Here is a 22135-nt window from a genome sequence, read left to right on the forward strand (position 1 = left end):
CCTGCATCGGCAGGCGGACTCTCAACCACTGCACCACCAGGAAAGCCCTAAAGGGATTTTTTAAATGCAATATTGTATGAGTTTTTATTTATGAATATCAGGTACCTACGTGATTATAATAGTGTACCTTAACATTGCTTTCTTCTTTATTTTACAACCATACTCTTCCAGAACTAGAGAAAGCAAGAAGAGATGGAATCAGACAAGCCAGAGCTGTGGCTTTTGCTGTCAGTGAAATGAGGAGCTATTTGGGGGTCCTGAGAAGTGACAGAACTGACTCATGTTTTAAAAGCATTAGTGTGGCTTCTGAGTTGAGATTCGATTGTAGGTAGAAAAGGTAAAGACAGGAAAACCACCCAGGGGGCTCTTACAATATTCCAGGCTGGAGACATTGGTGTCTCAGTTGAGATGATAGGAGTGTATGTAGTGAGACCTAGTCATGTGCTAGATTTATTTTGAAGGTAGAGCCATTAGCCTTCTCAGCAAATTGGTTGTAAGATGTAAGTAAAAATAGAAATAAAGGAAGACAAGATTTTTTTTTTTTTCCTGAACAAGTGAAAGAGTTTCCAGTAATTAAGATGGGGAAAACTGTAGGTAAAGCTGGTGTCAATAGAGCAGATGTTCAGTTTTGGATGTGATGGATTTGGAATGTCTGTTGGCTATCCAGGTAAAGTTGTAAGTAGGCAGTTGGATATATGAGTCTGTAGTTTGGAGGACAGTTCTGAAGATATTAACAGTAGATATACATCTGGGAGTCACTGGCAAACTGATGGTATCTCAAGTCATGAAACTATGAGATTTACAAGGGAAAGTGTGTAGGCAGAGGATAGAAAGAACAAAACTTGATCCTGAGGTGTTCCAATATTAAGAGAATGGGGAGAAGAGGAGGGATCAAAAAAAAAAGAAATTGAAGAGTGATAGTGATACAGGAAAGAATTCAGGTGAGTGTGATGTCCTGAAGTAAAAAATAGGGGAACAAGTATCAACTTTGTCAAATGCTGTAATAGATCAAGATAAAGTCTGAGAATTGTTCACGGTATCAGCAGTGTGGATTCTATTTGTGACTTTGATAAGTACATCTTTGATAGAGTGCTGAAATTTGAAGCCTAATTGATGTAAGTTTAAGATAGAAGGAAAGGAACTGGAGACTAACCTGGGAGTTTTGCAACTAAGGAAATAGAGCCTTAGCTGGTCAGAAAATGGAGTAAGTTTTTGGTTTTTTTTTTTTTTTTTTTTTTGAGAGAGGAGAAATTAACGGCATGTTTATATGGTAATGGGAATGGTCCACTTAAGAGAAAAACAGGATAAATTGATGATGTATTATCTTATCATCTATTTTCACAATAATCCCATAATATAGTTCTAATTGTTATTTTCATTATTTAGATGAAGCTGAGAACAGAAAGTTTAAGTGACATGCCCACTTTTCTATTTCTCATTTATGTTGTTCTTTCAAACCTTAAATTATATTTCCTTTTTTAAAGCTTATTTTGAAATATTTGGTTTATTTCCATTTGTTGCCTTGTATGTTATCAGTAACTGAAAGACTGTTATTCAGTCCATTTTAAAATTTATTCTAATATTTTTGAGCCTTATTGTAAACATTTTCGTTGTTGCTGTCATCATCTATGTTTAAATAAGAAGGGTTTTCCTGGACTAATAAGAATAAATTTCTGGGTAGTTGGAGGGCATCGGCCAGGGAATAAGCCAAGAAAACTTTTCAACCTCTATGGCACCCTCTTTTCTTTTTTTTTTTTTTTTTTAACATCTTTATTGGAGTACAACCGCTCCACAATGGTATGTTAGCTTCAGCTTCACAACAAAATGAATCAGTTATATATACACATATATTCCCATATCTCCTCCCGCTTGCATCTCCCTCCCTCCCACCCTCCCCATCCCACCCCTCCAGGCGGACACAAAGCACCGAGCCGATCCCCCCGCGCTACACGGCCGCCCCCCACCAGCCAACTGCCCCACGTTTGGTACTGTATATATGTCCATGCCTCTTTATCGCTTTGTCACAGTTTACCCTTCCCCCTCCCCATAGCCTCAAGTCCATTCTCTAGTAAGTCTGTGTCTTTATTCCTGTTTCACCCCTAGGTTTTTCATGACATTTTTTTTTTTAAATTCCATATATATGTGTTAGCATACGGTATTTGTCTCTCTCTTTCTGACTTACTTCACTCTGTATGACAGACTCTAGGTCTATCCACCTCATTACAAATAGCTCAATTTCGTCTCTTTTTATGGCTGAGTAATATTCCATTGTATATATGTGCCACATCTTCTTTATCCATTCATCCGATGATGGACACTTAGGTTGTTTCCATCTCTGGGCTATTGTAAATAGAGCTGCAATGAACATTTTGGTACATGACTCTTTTTGAATTATGGTTTTCTCAGGGTATATGCCCAGTAGTGGGATTGCTGGGTCATATGGTAGTTCTATTTGTAGCTTTTTAAGGAACCTCCATACTGTTCTCCACAGTGGCTGTATCAATTTACATTCCCACCAACAGTGTAAGAGGGTTCCCTTTTCTCCACACCCTCTCCAGCATTTATTGTTTCTAGATTTTTTGATGATGGCCATTCTGACTGGTGTGAGATGATATCTCATTGTAGTTTTGATTTGCATTTCTCTAATGATTAGTGATGTTGAGCATTCTTTCATGTGTTTGTTGGCACTCTGTATATCTTCTTTGGAGAAATGTCTATTTAGGTCTTCTGCCCATTTTTGGATTGGGTTGTTTGTTCTTTTGTTATTGAGCTGCATGAGCTGCTTATAAATTTTGGAGATTAATCCTTTGTCAGTTGCTTCATTTGCAAATATTTTCTCCCATTCTGAGGGTTGTCTTTTGGTCTTCTTTATGGTTTCCTTTGCTGCGCAAAAGCTTTTAAGTTTCATTAGGTCCCATTTGTTTACTTTTGTTTTTATTTCCATTTCTCTAGGAGGTGGGTCAAAAAAGATCTTGCTGTGATTTATGTCATAGAGTGTCGTGCGTATGTTTTCCTCTAAGAGTTTGATAGTTTCTGGCCTTACATTTAGGTCTTTAATCCATTTTGAGCTTATTTTTGTGTATGGTGTTAGGGAGTGATCTAATCTCATACTTTTACATGTAGCTGTCCAGTTTTCCCAGCACCACTTATTGAATAGGCTGTCCTTTCTCCACTGTATATTTCTGCCTCCTTTGTCAAAGATAAGGTGACCATATGTGCGTGGGTTTATCTCTGGGCTTTCTATCCTGTTCCATTGATCTATCTTTCTGTTTTTGTGCCAGTACCATACCGTCTTGATAACTGTAGCTTTGTAGTATAGTCTGAAGTCTGGGAGCCTGATTCCTCCAGTTCCTTCTTTCATTCTCAAGATTGTTTTGGCTATTCGGGGTCTTTTGTGTTTCCATACAAATTGCAAAATTTTTTGTTCTAGTTCTGTGAAAAATGCCAGTGGTAGTTTGATAGGGATTGCATTGAATCTATAGATTGCTTTGGGTAGTAGAGTCATTTTCACAATGTTGATTCTTCCAATCCAAGAACATGGTATATCTCTCCATCTATTTGTATCATCTTTAATTTCTTTCATCAGTGTCTTATAATTTTCTGCATACAGATCTTTTGTCTCCTTAGGTAGGTTTATTCCTAGATATTTTATTCTTTTTGTTGCAATGGTAAATGGGAGTGTTTTCTTGATTTCACTTTCAGATTTTTCATCATTAGTATATAGGAATGCCAGAGATTTCTGTGCATTAATTTTGTATCCTGCCACTTTACCAAATTCATTGATTAGCTCTAGTAGTTTTCTGGTAGCATCTTTAGGGTTCTCTATGTATAGGATCATGTCATCTGCAAACAGTGACAGCTTTACTTCTTCTTTTCCGATTTGGATTCCTTTTATTTCCTTTTCTTCTCTGATTGCTGTGGCTAAAACTTCCAAAACTATGTTGAATAAGAGTGGTGAGAGTGGGCAACCTTGTCTTGTTCCTGATCTTAGTGGAAATGCTTTCAGTTTTTCACCATTGAGGATGATGTTTGCTGTGGGCTTGTCATATATGGCCTTTATTATGTTGAGGAAAGTTCCCTCTATGCCTACTTTCTGCAGGGTTTTTATCATAAATGGGTGTTGAATTTTGTCAAAAGCTTTCTCTGCATCTATTGAGATGATCATATGGTTTTTCTCCTTCAGTTTGTTAATATGGTTTATTACATTGATAGATTTGCATATATTGAAGAATCCTTGCATTCCTGGAATAAACCCCACTTGATCATGGTGTATGATCCTTTTAATGTGCTGTTGGATTCTGTTTGCTAGTATTTTGTTGAGGATTTTTGCATCTATGTTCATCAGTGATATTGGCCTGTAGTTTTCTTTCTTTGTGACATCCTTGTCTGGTTTTGGTATCAAGGTGATGGTGGCCTCGTAGAAGGAGTTTGGGAGTGTTCCTCCCTCTGCTATATTTTGGAAGAGTTTGAGAAGGATAGGTGTTAGCTCTTCTCTAAATGTTTGATAGAATTCGCCTGTGAAGCCATCTGGTCCTGGGCTTTTCTTTGTTGGAAGATTTTTAATCACAGTTTCAATTTCAGTGCTTGTGATTGGTCTGTTCATATTTTCTATTTCTTCCTGATTCAGTCTTGGCAGGTTGTGCATTTCTAAGAATTTGTCCATTTCTTCCAGATTGTCCATTTTATTGGCATAGAGTTGCTTGTAGTAATCTCTCATGATCTCTTTTATTTCTGCAGTGTCAGTTGTTACCTCTCCTTTTTCATTTCTAATTCTATTGATTTGAGTCTTCTCCCTTTTTTTCTTGATGAGTCTGGCTAGTGGTTTATCTATTTTGTTTATCTTCTCAAAGAAACAGCTTTTAGTTTTATTGATCTTTGCTATTGTTTCCTTCATTTCTTTTTCATTTATTTCTGATCTGATTTTTATGATTTCTTTCCTTCTACTAGCTTTGGGTTTTTTTTGTTCTTCTTTCTCTAATTGCTTGAGGTGCAAGGTTAGGTTGTTTATTCGAGATGTTTCCTGCTTCTTAAGGTGGGCTTGTATTGCTATAAACTTCCCCCTTAGAACTGCTTTTGCTGCATCCCACAGGTTTTGGGTCGTTGTGTCTCCATTGTCATTTGTTTCTAGATATTTTTTGATTTCCTCTTTGATTTCTTCAGTGATCACTTCATTATTAAGTAGTGTATTGTTTAGCCTCCATGTGTTTGTATTTTTTACAGATCTTTTCCTGTAATTGATATCTAGTCTCATGGCGTTGTGGTCAGAAAAGATACTTGATACAATTTCAATTTTCTTAAATTTGCCAAGGCTTGATTTGTGACCCAAGATATGATCTATCCTGGAGAATGTTCCATGAGCACTTGAGAAAAATGTGTATTCTGTTGTTTTTGGATGGAATGTCCTATAAATATCAATTAACTCCATCTCGTTTAATGTATCATTTAAAGCTTGTGTTTCCTTATTTATTTTCATTTTGGATGATCTGTCCATTGGTGAAAGTGGGGTGTTAAAGTCCCCTACTATGAATGTGTTACTGTCGATTTCCCCTTTTATGGTTGTTAGTATTTGCCTTATGTATTGAGGTGCACCTATGTTGGGTGCATAAATATTTACAATTGTTATATCTTCCTCTTGGATCGATCCCTTGATCATTATGTAGTGTCCTTCTTTGTCTCTTCTAATAGTCTTTGTTTTAAAGTCTATTTTGTCTGATATGAGAATTGCTACTCCAGCTTTCTTTTGGTTTCCATTTGCATGAAATACCTTTTTCCATCCCCTTACTTTCAGTCTGTATGTGTCTCTAGGTCTGAAGTGGGTCTCTTGTAGACAGCAAATATATGGGTCTTGTTTTTGTATCCATTCAGCCAATCTGTGTCTTTTGGTGGGAGCATTTAGTCCATTTACGTTTAAGGTAATTATCGATATGTGTGTTCCTATTCCCATTTTCTTAATTGTTTTGGGTTCGTTATTGTAGGTCCTTTCCTTCTTTTGTGTTTCTTGCCTAGAGAAGTTCCTTTAGCAGTTGTTGTAGAGCTGGTTTGGTGGTGCTGAACTCTCTCAGCTTTTGCTTGTCTGTAAAGGTTTTAATTTCTCCATCAAATCTGAATGAGATCCTTGCTGGGTAGAGTAATCTTGGTTGCAGGTTTTTCTCCTTCAACACTTTCAATATGTCCTGCCACTCCCTTCTGGCTTGCAGAGTTTCTGCTGAAAGATCAGCTGTTAACCTTATGGGGATTCCCTTGTGTGTTATTTGTTGTTTTTCCCTTGCTGCTTTTAATATGTTTTCTTTGTATTTAATTTTTGACAGTTTGATTAATATGTGTCTTGGCATATTTCTCCTTGGATTTATCCTGTATGGGACTCTCTGTGCTTCCTGGACTTGATTAACTATTTCCTTTCCCATATTAGGGAAGTTTTCAACTATAATCTCTTCAAATATTTTCTCAGTCCCTTTCTTTTTCTCTTCTTCTTCTGGAACCCCTATAATTCGAATGTTGGTGCGTTTAATGTTGTCCCAGAGGTCTCTGAGACTGTCCTCAGTTCTTTTCATTCTTTTTTCTTTATTCTGCTCTGCAGTAGTTATTTCCACTATTTTATCTTCCAGGTCACTTATCCGTTCTTCTGCCTCAGTTATTCTGCTATTGATCCCATCTAGAGTACTTTTAATTTCATTTATTGTGTTGTTCATCGTTGCTTGTTTCATCTTTAGTTCTTCTAGGTCCTTGTTAACTGATTCTTGCAATTTGTCCATTCTATCTCCAAGATTTCGGATCAACCTTACTATCATTATTCTGAATTCTTTTTCAGGTAGACTGCCATTTCCTCTTCATTTGTTAGGTCTGGTGGGTTTTTATCTTGCTCCTTCATCTGCTGTGTGTTTTTCTGTCTTTTCATTTTGCTTATCTTACTGTGTTTGTGGTCTCCTTTTTTGCAGGCTGAAGGTTCGTAGTTCCTGTTGTTTTTTGTGTCTGTCCCCAGTGGCTAAGGTTGGTTCGGTGGGTTGTGTAGGCTTCCTGGTGGAGGGTACTAGTGCCTGTGTTCTGGTGGATGAGGCTGGATCTTGTCTTTCTGGTGGGCAGGTCCACGTCTGGTGGTGTGTTTTGGGGTGTCTGTAGACTTATTATGATTTTGGGCAGCCTCTCTGCTAATGGGTGGGGTTGTGTTCCTGTCTTGCTAGTTGTTTGGCATAGGCTGTCCAGCACTGTAGCTTGCTGGTCGTTGAGTGAAGCTGGGTGCTGGCGTTGAGATGGAGATCTCTCGGAGATTTTTGCTGTTTGATATTATGTGCAGCTGGGAGGCCTCTTGTGGACCAGTGTCCTGAAGTTGGCTCTCCCACCTCAGAGGCACAGCACTGACTCCTGGCTGCAGCACCAAGAGCCTTTCATCCACAGGGCTCCTTAATTTGGGATGATTCGTTGTCTATTCAGGTATTCCACAGATGCAGGGTATATCAAGTTGATTGTGGAGCTTTAATCCGCTGCTTCTGAGGCTGCTGGGAGAGATTTCCCTTTCTTTTCTTTGTTCTCACAGTTCCCAGGGGCTCAGCTTTGGATTTGGCCCTGCCTGTGCGTGTAGGTTGCCGGAGGGCGTCTGTTCTTTGCTCAGACAGGACGGGGTTAAAGGAGCCGCTGATTCGGAGGCTCTGGCTCACCCAGGCCGGGGGGGTAGGGAGGGGCACGGAGTGCGGGGCGGGCCTGCAGCGGCAGAGGCCGGCGTGACGCTGCAGCCTGAGGCGCGCCATGCGCTCTCCCGGGGGAGCCGTCCCTGGATCCCGGGACCCTGGCAGTGGCGGGCTGCACAGGCTCCCCGGAAGGGCGTGTGGCTAGTGACCTGTGTTCGCACACAGGCCTCCTGGCGGCGGCAGCAGCGGCCTTAGCGTCCCATGTCCGTCTCTGGGCTCCGCACTCTTAGCCGCGGCTCGCGCCCGTCCCTGGAGCTCTCTCAAGCAGCGTTCTTAATCCCTTCTCCTCGTGCACCAGGAAACAAAGAGGGACGTAAAAGTCTCTTGCCTCTTCGGCAGGTCCAGACCCCTCCCCGGACTCTCTCCCGGCCAGCCGCGGCGCACCAACGCCCTGCAGGCTGTGTTCACGCCGCCAACCTCAGTCCTCTCCCGGCGCTCCGACAAAAGCCGGAGCCTCACCTCCCAGCCCCGCCCGCCCCGGCGGGTGAGCAGACAAGCCTCTCGGCTGGTGAGTGCCGGTCGGCCCGATCCTCTGCGCTGGAATCTGTCCGCTTTGCCCTCCGCACCCCTGTTGCTGTGCTCTCCTCCGCGGCTCCCAAGCTCCCCCACTCCGTCTCCCGAAGTCCCCACCCGCGAAGGGGCTTCCTAGTGTGTGGACACTTTTCCTCCTTCACAGCTCTCTCCCGCTGGTGCAGGACCCGTCCCTATCCTTTTGTCTCTGTTTAGTTTTTTCTTTTGCCCTAACCAGGTACGTGGGGGGTTCCTTGCCTTTTGGGAGGTCTGAGGTCTTCTGCCAGCGTTCAGTAGGTGCTCCGTAGGAGTTGTTCCACGCGTAGATGTATTTCTGGTGTATCGTAAATCTCAGCAACGTCAGCATAAGGCTTTGTTTTCTTCCCTCGTTGAGAGCTTTCACCTTTTCACTTAAAGTAAGCACTTTACAGCTTCTCTTTGGCATATGAGAATTCCCAGCATCACTACCCTTGCGCTTCTGGGCCGTTATTAAGTAAAATAAGGATAACTTGAATACAAGAACTAAAATACCACGGAAGTGGATCTACTAAGTGACTCGCACCCTCTTTTCTTACTATGAAGGTTTCAAAAAATAACCTCGAATAGCTAAAATAGTCATACTCATAGAAACAGAGTAGAATGGTGGTTGCCGGGTCTGGGGGAAAGGGGGAACGGGGAGTTGCTATTCAACAGGTATGAAATTTCAGTTACACAAGATGAATAAGTCTTAGAGATCTGCTGTACAACATCATGTTTATAGTTAACAGTACCATATTGTACACCTAAAAGTTTAAGAGGGTAAACTCATGTTAGATGGTCTTAGAGCAATAAAAATAAATATATAACCACTGTGTAATCTCATTTGTGAGACTTGGGTCAAGAAGGATCTCTGGTTCCAATGCTGTGGTTCATAGATCTATAGGTCTTGCACTATAAAACAGTGCTTTCCCCCTTGTACCTTGCATTTTTCTCTTAAGATACTTTCTGAGATAATTCTTCTCAGGACCACTAACTGTTCCCCTTCCCTCAGTTATCTAAAACTTCTTTCTCCCTTATCCCCAAGTCTACTTTCCTAGTTTATTTGGATTCTACTCTTAGTAGTATTCCCTAAAGGGTGTGGCTCTGTCTTTTAGAATCAGAGAATTTACTAGAATTTTCTGAGATTACCATGGAGTTTCCATAGGGAAAAAGAAGATTAATGTTTACCTACTTTCTGTCACACTATGTACAAAAATCAATTTCATGTATATAGATCCCAATATAAAAAGTCAAATGATAAAGATGTCAGGAAGAAACAAAGGAGAACATCTTTGTGACCTTGGGTATACAAAGATTTTGCTTTTTAAGAGTACACATAATTATTTACTCTAGAATGAAGAACTTCTGCAAATCAATAAAAAAGTGGAAGATAACCTCATAAAAAACAGTTGAGACTTAAAACAGAAATTTTTCAAAAAAGAATATCCATACGGCCAGTAAACATGAAAATCTGCTCACCTTTATTAGTCATCAGAAAAATATAAATTAAAACCATAATTTATACACCTAATAGAATGGCTAAAATGAAAGACACCCATTCTAAGTGTTGACTAGACTGTCAAACAACTGAACTCACATACACTGCTAGTAGAAGTGTAAGTTATTATAACTACGTTGGAAAACTCCAGAAGTATCAAAGAAAGCTGCATATATGCATAACTAGTGGTTCTACTCCTAAGTATATATCCAACAGAAATCCATTAGTTTACAAAAGAGTTTTGCACAAGAATTTTCATAGCCATACTATTCCTAACAGTATACAAAACTGGAAATCATCAAAATGTCCATCAATATTTAAATTAATACATATATTATGGATACATAAATACAATAGAATATGGCAATGCATCATTTTGAATTCATGCAATAATGTGGAGGAATCTCCTAAACAAAATCTTGAGCAAAGTATGTAGACGCAAAAGAATACATGCTGTATGATCTAATTTACGTAAATTAAAAACAATAGAAGCAATTTATGGCGTAAGAAGTCAGAATAGCAGATGCACTTGTGAAGGGAGCAATATTGACTGGGCAGGGCAACTTTGTTCTATTTCTTGAATTTAGCATTCCTTACTATGTGTGTTAACTTTGTAAAAATCCAGTGATTTGTACACTGCTAATCTGTAAGTTATATTTCAACAAAAAGTTTACTTACAAATACAAATGATAAATAGACAGCTGGTTATGGCCATAGGATGGCTAAGTGTTAAAATCTGTTTAATCTTGTTAAAGAATTTATTATTTTATCTGTGGTGTGGTGGGGGACTCTATGTTACTGCTCTTGTCCTGGAGTAACTGGAAGTGATGTAATTACTTTTTTTTTATTTTGAACATACCCTTTTGGATGCATGCAGCATCCACTCTTGGGAAATGTTTATTTGTAGAGGTCACATCTGCATTACTCTGGGCCAAAATCCATTGCACTTTTGGTATTATTTAATAAGAATATTGCTTTTCTGTTGAGAAAGTTTGGACATTGCTAATTAAATGGAATTAGACTCAGTGTTACCCCTGTCTCTGCTGTCAAAATCCATTTTCTGCCCTATGAAAAGACTCATGAAACAACAGCTAATCTTCCCTAACTTATTTCATTCAGTTAAAATTAAATTACACAATTGAACCTTTTTTCTTGTCTTTTCTATATTACATTTTGTTAATTGCTTAATTAAAACTGAAGCCTGACATTTATTTCTTTCTCTTTAGGAAAAAAAGAAAGAAAAGAAATATAAGACACACTCACTGTTACTTACTTAGTTATTCAACAGGAAGCTCTAGAAAAAAACTTCTGTTAGCAAAGAATAAAATAAATCACAACTTTCCCATGAAAATATTTATAAAAAAGATACAAGCATGATAGTTTTTAAGTTCATTGCCATTCCAGTTTCTAGGAAGGCATTTAAAATGTACCATATTCAACAAATACATCTAGTTATTTTTGCATATATATATATATATATATATATATATATGTACCTCAACTTGAGTTTTCTTAGTATCTTCATCATTTTCCAGTAGCCATTTTACACATGGAAATAGATAATGACTCTATCTATTGGTATTTGCATATAGTACTGTTGCTTCAAAAACCTAGTCTCCTCAAATATGATAGCTACCATTTGTACAGTGATTATTATTTGGAATTGTCAAATTGTTTTGTGTACATTAACTTATTTAATATTCATATTTATAGATGAGGAAACTGAGGCACAGTGTGTTTAAAAGATTTACCAGAGACTATATGGCTAGTAAATGGCAGAGCTGGGATTTTCATCCAGAATTTTATTTTAATTCTATTAATTTATCTGTAAGAGCCACACTCTTAACCAATGTATTACAATGACTCCAAATGGATTCACACAAGCCAAGAGGTAACTCTCCTCTTGAAAACACAGAATTTATTTATTTTTTTTATTAATTCACAGCTATTTACTGAGATTCTATATGTTTCTGATGTTCTAGGTAAACATTGGTAAAACAGGGAAAGTATTTCCCTCATAGAAATTAAAGAAAATAATCATGATAGATGTTAACTAAAATTATTGTGGTAATCATTTCACAATATATGTAAGTCAAGTTGTTATGCTCTACCCTTTAAACTTATATAGTGCTGAATGTCAATTATATTGCAATAAAACAGATAATAAACAGGTGAAAATAAATGAATAAATATGCAACTAAAGAAAAAGACAATTAATACACATGTAATCAAAGGCAACCTTATGTATCCTAATTAGAAAAAAAGAAGTAAAAAAAAAGTCACTATTTGCAAATGACATACTATATATAGAAAACCTAAAGACTCCACCAAAAAAAAACTATTAGAACTAATAAATGAATTCAGTAAAGATGCAGGACACAAAATTAATATACAAAATGTTGTATAACTATATACCAATAACACACCATAAGAAAGAAAACAATTAAGAAAAATTAAATTAAGAAAACAATCCCATTTCCAATTGCATCAAAAAGAACACCGAGGAATAAATTTAACCAAAGAAGTGAAAGGCCTGTACTCTGAAAACTATAAAACATTGATGAAAGAAATTGAAGATGACAGAAATAATTGTAAAGATACACCATGTTCCTGGATTGGAAGTATTAATATTGTTAAAGTGTTTATACTACCCAAAGCAATCTACAGATTCAATGCAATCCCTATCAAAATACCCATGGCATTTTTCACAGAGCAGGAACAAATAATCTTAAAATTTGTACTGAACCAAAAAAGACCCTGGATAGCCAAAGCAATCTTGAAAAGGAAGAACATAGCTGGAAGTATCACATTTCCTGATTTCAAGCTATACTACAAGCTATAATAATTAATGTACTGGCACAAAACCAGATCCATAGGTCAATGGAACAGAATAGGGAGCCCAGAAATAATTGCATGCTTGTATGGTCAATCTATGACAAAGCAGGCAAGAATTTGTAATGGAGAAAGACAGTCTCTTCAATAAATGGTGTTGGGAAAACTGGGCACGCAAAAGAAACTAGACCACCTTTTTTTTTTTTTTTTTTTTTTTGCAGTTCGCTGGCCTCTCACTGTTGTGGCCTCCCCCGCTGTGGAGCACAGGCTCCGGATGCGCAGGCTCAGTGGCCATGGCTCACGGGCCTAGCCGCTCCGCAGCATGTGGGATCTTCCCAGACCCGGGCACGAACCCATGTCCCCTGCATTGGCAGGCGGACTCTCAACTGCGCCACCAGGGAAGCCCCCTAGACCACCTTTTTACACCATATACAAAAATAAAATCAAGATTGATTAAAGACTTAAATTTAAAACCTGAAACCATAAAACTCTTACATGGCCAGTACACCTTTTGACATAAATTGTAGCAATATTTTTTTGTGTCTGTCTCTTCAGGTAAGGAAAACAAAAGCAAAAATAAACAAATGGGACTACATCAAACTAAAAAGATTTTACACAGTAAAGAAAACCATCAGCAAAACAAAAAGGCAACCTACTGAATGGGAGAAGATACTTGCAAATGATATGTCCTGTAAGAGGTTAATATCCAAAATATATAAAGAACTCATACAACTCAAATCTCCAAAAATAAACAATCTGATTAAAAAAGGGTAGAAGACCAGAATAGACATTTTTCCAAAGAAGACATGCAGATGGCCAACAGGTACATGAAAAGAAACTCAACATCACTAATCATCAGGGTAATGCAAATCAAAATCACAATTAGATATTACCTCACACCCGTTAGAAGGGCTACTACCAAAAAGACAAGAAATAACAAGTGTTGGTGAGATTGTGGAGAAAAGGGAACCCTACTACACTGTTTGTAAATTGGTGCAGGCACTATGGCAAACAGTATGGAAGTTTCTCAAAAATTAAAAATAGAACCACCATATGATCCAGAAATTTCACTTCTGGATATTTACCTGAAGAAAACACTAATTTGAAAAAATATATGCACCTCAATATTCATTGCAGCATTATTTACAATAGATATAATATAGATACAACCCAAGAGTCTATCAATAAATGAATGATAAAGAACATGTGGTATACATATACAATGCGATATTACTCAGGCTTAAAAAAGAATAAAATATTACCATTTGTAACAACATGAATGGACATAGAGGGTATTATGCTGAATGAAATAAGTCAGACAGAGAAAGACAAATACTGTATGATTTCATTTATATGTGGAATATATATATATATTCTCTTCCATTGACATATATATATACAAGCAAACAAACATAAAACAGAAAGAGACACAAAGGTACAGAGAACAGACTGATGCCAGAGGGCAGGGGCTGGGGGAATGGGCGAAATAGGGGAAGGGGAATAAGAGGTACAAACTACCAGTTATAAAATAAATAAGTCATGGGGATGTAATGTGCAGCATAGGAAACATAGTCAATAATATTTTGATAACCTTGTATGGGAACAGAAAAAAAAAGGCAGCTCTCACTTTGCTCAGTTCCAGAATACACAAATTTCAGTAACTGTATTTATGTAAATAAAGCCTCAACAGCATGATTCAAATTTCAGGTACCATAATATATCAACTAAGACTAATTCCATAAAATACACAGTGGGCTGCTGGCTCTTTATTTATTTATTTATTTTTTTGCGGTACGCGGGCCTCTCACTGTTGTGGCCTCTCCCGTTGCGGAGCACAGGCTCCGGACCCGCAGACTCAGCAGCCATGGCTCACGGCCTAGCCGCTCCGCGGCATGTGGGATCTTCCCGGACCAGGGCATGAACACGTGTCCCCTGCATTGGCAGGTGGACTCTCAACCACTGCGCCACCAGGGAAGCCCACTGCTGGCTCTTTAGTCCACAAATTGCTACACAAGCAACAGATGCACATTATGATCAGTGACAATTCATGTTACTTCTTTCAAAGTCAGTGATTCATCACTGCTTATCTGTTTATCCAGTTCACGTATATACAGTAAAGCCTTTAGATGTGTTGTTTCTTGTCTCCCTGTGATAAACCCACGACATAATACAAACAAATATGGTGGTTTGAAAGAAGGAATTGGGCAAAAAGATGAACATGCAGTGAAGAACCAAAAAGTGATAATGCCCACAGTAAAATTAAAATTGAATGTAAACCAGGTTATAGAAGATATAGCTGATCATGTTGACAGCACTGCCATTTCAAAAACTCAAGATACATAGCCAGGGGAACTTAGAGAAGGTGAATTTATTGACATAAATGAGAAAAATGATTTTGATATAAAGGAAAAATGTTCCAGAGTAAGTAACTTGAGCAAAAACTTCATATTAAAGAACTCTTAAAGATGTTTCATGACATTGAAAGCACATAGTGGGACTTCCCTGGCAGTCCAGTGGTTAAGACTTCTTGGTGCGGGGTGTGAGTTCGGGGAGCAGGGAGTTTGAAAGCTAAGATCCCACATGCCTCACAGCCAAAAAACAAAGGATAAAACAGAAACAATATTGTAACAAATTCAATAAAGACTTTTAAAATGATCCTCATCAAAAAAATGTTTAAAAAAAAAACAAAAAGGAAGCACATAGGATAAAATGTTGGGACAGAATCCAAACTTAGAAAAGAACATGACAGTTGGTCAAGACATTAAAAAGTTCCTTGCTTTATAAGTTACATGAAGGCAAGCACTGTGCACAACTTTTAATAACACTTTTACAAAGAAGTAAAACATTTTAATTGTCAACCTTTATTAATAATTAAATTACAGCATACTAAGTAAATATTAGTTTTACTATATTTTCACTTCCCAATCCACTGATAAAGGACAGTATAAGAGTTTCTAATGTTTGATAAAATTTTTAAAGGTCATGGAATATTGTAATTTTCCCCATTATTAAAATAGCTTTGTGTGATTTCAGCTTGCATGCTCATTTTTAGAATACCACACTATTGTGCAAAACAAAAATTACCTGTACAAACGAAAGAGCTTACAATCCCTAATTCTCAACCAATATCTTTTTCCATACTATTACTCTACTGGGGAAACAACAGTGAAAATATAGGGTTGGCCAAAAAGTTCGTTCGGGTTTTCCCTACCATCTTAGGAAGAACCCAAAAGAACTTTTGGCCAGCCCAATAATACTTCCATAGATCTTTTCTTAGACTATCAATTTCAGATCTTTTAATTTCCTGCTATAATAGATGAAAATTTTGCTTCTGTTCACTCTTCCCCTCCTTCCTTGTCCCAATATAGTTACACAACCATTTTTAGTACAGCTAAAATTAATTTTTTTGCATCTATAAATAATATAGCCCCATGTTTATTTCTTTTTTCTAAATTATACATAATATTTTTTTCTTTGTACATTGACAAATACAGTATTATGGTCTTATCCATTCTTTGGTCACCTCTTAACTGCCAACCCTGAAATTCTGACATTTGTATTTTTCCTGTTACATCACCAAAGTTAATTAAATTTATTCAGTTACATATTCATACATATAGTACTATAGCACAGATCTGCTGGTGATGAAAATTTTCAGCTTTTATATGTCTAAAAATGCCTTTATCTTCATTTTTTGAAAAATACTTTTGCTAAATAAAGAATTCTAAGTTGACATTTAACAAAACAAAAAATTAATTCAATACTTTAAAGTTGTTGCTCCATTGGCATTTAGCTTGCATTGTTTCTGACAAGAAAGCTGTTGTTATCCTTATCTTTAAATCTCTGTAACTTTTTTTTTCTATCTTCTTTTAAGATTTTCTTTTTATCACAGATTTTAAGCAATTTGTTTACGATGTGTCTTAATGTGGGTTTTTTTTCCCTACATATTTTTGTGCTTGAACTTTGTTGAGCTTCTCAGATCTGTGAGTTTATAATTTTCCTGCAATTTGGAAATATTTAGCCATTAATTCTTCAAATATGTTTTGCCTCCACTCCCTCTGGGGACTCTAATATATATAGTTGACCACTTGTAGTTATCCCACGTTTCACTGATGCTTTATTATTATTTTTTTAATTCTTTCTCTGTGTTTCATTTTGGATCATTTCTTTTACTATGTCTTCAAGTCACATCTTTTCTCAGCAATCTGCCTTTAATCCCATACAGTGTATTTTTCATCTCAGACATTAGAGTTTTTACCTCTAAAAGTCTGATTTGTTTGTTGTTGTTGTTAATATTTTTATATCTTTATTTAACTTCTTGAACTAATAGAATACAGTTATAATATCTGTTTAGTATTTTCTGCTAATTCTCACATCAGTGTCTCCTTTGGTTGGTTTTATTTGATTATCCTTTTTATTATGAATAATGCTTTTCTGCTTCTCTGCATTTCTTATAATCTTTGATTGTTTACCAGCCATTGTGAATTTTACCTTGTTTCTATTCCTATAAATATTCTTGAACTTTGTTTGGAATATAGTTGATTTACCTGGAATCAGTGTGATCCTTTCAGGTCTTGTTTTCAGGTGGGACAAGACCTGGGTTTAATCTAGGGTTAAAACCTAGCTTCTATACTAAGAAGACAAGACCTTTCTTAGTATTCTTATCAATACCCCCTGAATTATGAGGTTTTCCACACTGATTGTTGGAAACAGACACTATTCTTGGTCCTGTGTGAACTCTGGGCACAGAGTTCTCTTAATCCTTTTGAGTGGTTCTTTTCTGTCCTAGAGTAGCTTTCTCACACAAGTGCGCTAATCAGTTCTCAACTGAATCCTCCAGAAGAACTCTGCAGGTCAGCAGAGTTCTCTCTCCACGTATCTCTCTTGTGTCTGGCACCCTGTCCTGTGACTTCACTGCTTTGTCTTTTCTCGACTCCCAGCTCTATCTCCTTAATTCAGGAAGACTACAGGGCTTCCCCCTCCTGGTACCACAGTCTGAAAATTTTCTCCAGGCAGCAAGTTGGAGCAAACATAGGTCTCACTTTATTTGTTTCAAAATTTCTCAGGAATCATTTTCCCTTATTCCTGACACTGATGACTTCAGTCCTGTTGTTTCATATATTATGGGTTTTTTCAGTTTTTTTAGACATGGAGATAAATTTCATTTTGTTACTCCTGGTTATTACTTAAATTAGTATTTGCATAATATAAGCAGTGAAATGCAATAGAAAATTAATTAATAAAGACAGAACAACAACAACAAAAACCCTTGGTATTGAAACTTTTAAATGCCCAGAGACATAAACATGTTTCAAGGCATAATTATGCAAATAGATGGCAAAGTTTAAGATAAAGGTGTCAACTCTTCAACCTTGTTTAGTATGAAGGAACATAGTTTGAACAAAAAATATTTTAATTCATAAGGACATCCCAGAAACCCTTATCAAGAGTACAGTGTAAACTTTACTAGTTTGGCTCATTAAATTGAAAATGGACTTGGAAAAGGTCATGGGGAATTAGAGCTTAGATAATTCATAATCAAAGCAATTAGCAATGGATTATGTCTCGTGAACTCCCTAGAAAAAGAAATCTTAGTTGAAATTGCTGAACCCAAGATGGTATTCATTTGCCTAGCTGGATCATAATCTAGTAACCAACCACCTTGTTTAGTACATAAATACAAATGGTTTTCAAACTCTTCTTTATCTAAACGTATAGATTACAAGGTGTATAAATTGATTTTCAAGAACATACATGTTATACAAGTCACACCTTTGGACAAGGATATGTAGATACCTGAAGTTTCATTTTACAAAAGCTAACTAGAGGGCTTCCCTGGTGGCGCAGTGGTTGAGAGTCCGCCTGCCGATGCAGAGGACACGAGTTCGTACCCCGGTCTGGGAAGATCCCACATGCCGCGGAGCGGCTGGGCCCGTGAGCCATGGCCGCTGGGCCTGCGCATCCGGAGCCTGTGCTCCACAACGGGAGAGGCCACAACAGTGCGAGGCCCCCGTACCGCTAAAAAAAAAAAAGCTAACTAGAGAGGGCACTCTAAATACAACTCATTGGTTGACTTTAGTAGAACTTGGATATTAATATTATTGGACTCTAGGATGTATTTTGGACAACTCAGTTAAATCACATGTAAATCTTAGCTACCAATTTCTCTCTTTTTTGAATTGTATTTTAATGTTTTCTTTCATTGTCATCTTTAAAAATTTGATTTTTTTTTTAAGAACACCCTTTAAAATAGTTCACTTAGTCTCAAAACTCTTGGACTCTATTTCCTAGAAAGTTAGTCAGTTTTTCTGACAATCTTAGCCATAGCTTCTGTGGCTGCTGTGAAATGTGGCTAAAAACCCTTGTCCTTGTCTTTTTTTACTTTCCTAATGCTATATCATCTTAAAACACTATGTAGGTATAAGGGTTTCCTATTATTCATGTTGATCTTTCAGAATAAAATACTATTTCTAAATGTGTAAATCTGAATATAAATCAAAGTTTGAGGACATGAATTTTCAAAATGCCAGTCTGTTGTATCATGCACAAGTACACCAGACACTTACCTATTTTAATAAGCATGTAAAGATTAGGAGGCCTAGCAGTGGTCTAACTCTGAGAGGAAAGCAAGATACTGGTGTGACATGCTTCAAGATCAATAACTAGGGAGCAGCATGGAAGTCCAAAAGATAGAAAAAAAACAGACCTGAAAGAGGACATTTAGAAAGAGAAATAATTATTGAATGAATCTATCTGAATCTAACTAGGAAAAAATAATTGTAGATGGGGCAACATGGGAATCAAAGATCAGAGCAGAATTAGATTTTAATTCATCACTATACCCTAGCTTATCAACAAAGTGGCATAATCTTGTTTTTGTGTAAGGTAATGCTTTAAGTGTGGTAAAGGTATTGGGGTTAGGCATTTTCTTTTGTTTTTTTTTTTTTTTTTTTGCGGGACGTGGGCCTCTCACTGTTGTGGCCTCTCCCATTGTAGAGCACAGGCTCCGGACGTGCAGGCTCAGCGGCCATGGCTCACGGGCCCAGCCACTCTGTGGCATGTGGGATCTTCCCGGACCGGGGCACAAACCAGTGTCCCCTGAATCGGCAGGTGGACTCTCAACCACTGCACCACCAGGGAAGCCTGGGGTTATGCATTTTTAAAGGGTCCTTATCTCTTAGAGCAATATTCTAAAATATTTATAGTTAAAATATATGATATGAGAATTTGCTTCAAAATAAACCAGAGGATGGTGAGAAGGTAGGGATTTGTATAAAACAAGACTGTTTATGAATTGATAATTATGGAAACTAGATGATAAGTTCATATTATTTTTCTATTTTTTTAACTTCTTTGAAATTAAAGAGAAACAAAACAAAATGAAACTTGTTTCATCATATAAGCACTTTGGTTACATAATACTTAGTTCATCATTTATATAAGAAAGAGAATGAGATACCTTCCTCATAGCATTGTTTGGTGGATGAATTGAGTTAATTGATGTAATGTGCTTAAAATATTGCCTATTGCATGGAAGGTGCTGTGTAAATACTACCTTTAAAGAAAATATTCATTCTATGTCCAAAGTTATTTTAATTTATATTAATTTTTTTTAATTTTACTTTATATTTTATACAGCAGATTCTTATTAGTTATCCATTTTATACATATTAGTGTATCTATATCAATCCAAATCTCCCAATTCATCACACCACCACCCCTGCCACTTTCCCCCCTTGCTGTCCATACGTTTGTTCTCTACATCTGTGTCTCAATTTCTGCCATGCAAACTGGTTCATCTGTACCATTTTTCTAGGTTCCACATATACATGTTAATATATGATATTTGTTTTTCTCTTTCTGACTTACTTCACTCTGTATGACAGTCGCTAGATCCATCCACGTCTCTACAAATGACCCAATTGCGTTCCTTTTCGTGGTTGAGTAATACTCCATTGTATATATGTACCACATCTCCTTTATCCATTCATATGTCGATAGGCATTTAGGTTGCTTCCATGATGTGGCTATTGTAGATAGTGCTGCAATGAACATTGTGGTGCATGTGTCTTTTTGAATTATGGTTTTCTCTGGGTATATGCCAGTAGTGGGATTGCTGGCTCATATGGTGACTCTATTTTTAGTTTTTTAAGGAACCTCCAGAGTGGCTGTATCAATTTACATTCTCACCAACAGTGCAAGACAATTCCCTTTTCTACATATCCTTTCCGGCATATGTTGTTTGTAGATTTTCTGATGATGCCCATTCTAACTGGTGAGAGGTGATACCTCATTGTAGTTTTGATTTGCATTACTCTAATAATTAGTGATACTGAGAAGATTTTCATGTACTTCTTGACCATCTGTATGTCTTCTTTGGAGAAATGACTATTTAGGTTTTCTGCCCATGTTTTGATTGGGTTGTTTTTTTTTTTTTTTTTTTTTAATATTGAGCTGCATGAACTGTTTATATATTTTGGAGGTTATTCCTTTGTCCATTGAATGACTTTGCAAATATTTTCTCCCATTCTGAGGGTTGTCTTTTCGTCTTGTTTGTAGTTTCCTTTGTTTTGAAAAACCTTTTAGGTTTTAGGTCCCATTTGTTTATTTTTATTTCCATTACTCTAGGAGGTGAATCAAAATAGATCTTGCTGTGATTTATGTCAAAGGGTGTTCTTCCTATGTTTTCCTCTAAGAGTTTTATAGTGTCCATTCTTACATTTAGGTCTCTAATCCATTTTGAGTTTATTGTTATGTATGGTATTAGGGAGTGTACTAATTTCATTCTTTTACATGTAGCTGTCCAGTTTTCCTAGCACCACTTATGGAAGAGACTCTTGTTTCTCCATTGTACATACTTGCCTCCTTTGTTATAGATTAGTTGACCATAGGTGCATGGGTTTATCTCTGGGCTTTCTATCTTGTCCCATTCATCTATACTTCTGTTTTTGTGCCAGTACTATATAGTCTTGATTACTAGAGCTTTGTAGTGTAGTCTGAAGTCAGGGAGTCTGATTCCTACAGCTCCGTTTTTTTTCCCTCAAGACTGCTTTGGCTCTTCGGGATCTTTTCTGTCTCCATACAAATTTTAAGATTTTTGTTCTAGTTCTGTGAAAAATGCCATTGGTAATTTGATAGGGATTGCATTGTATCTGTAGATTGCTTTGGGTAGTAGAGTCATTTTCACAATATTGATTCTTCCAAGCCAAGAACATGGTATATCTCTCTCTCTGTTTGTATCATCTTTAATTTCTTTCATCAGTGTCTTATAGTTTTCTGCATACAGGTTTTTGTCTCCTTAGGTAGGTTTATGCCTAAGTATTTTATTCTTTTTTTTGCAGTGGTAAATGGGAGTGTTTCCTTAATTTCTCTTTCAGATTTTTCATCATTAGTGTATAGGAATGCAAGGGATTTCTGTGCATTAATTTTGTATATTGCAACTTTACCAAATTCATTGATTAGCTCTAGTAGTTTTCTGGTAGCATATTTAGGATTCTCTATGTATAGTATTATGTCATATGCAAGCAGTGACAGTTTTACTTCTTTTCCAATCTAATTCCTTTTACTTCTTCTTCTTCTCTGATTGCCATGGCTA

Source organism: Orcinus orca, chromosome 1 (assembly GCF_937001465.1).
Source record: "Orcinus orca chromosome 1, mOrcOrc1.1, whole genome shotgun sequence".
Taxonomy (NCBI): domain Eukaryota; kingdom Metazoa; phylum Chordata; class Mammalia; order Artiodactyla; family Delphinidae; genus Orcinus; species Orcinus orca.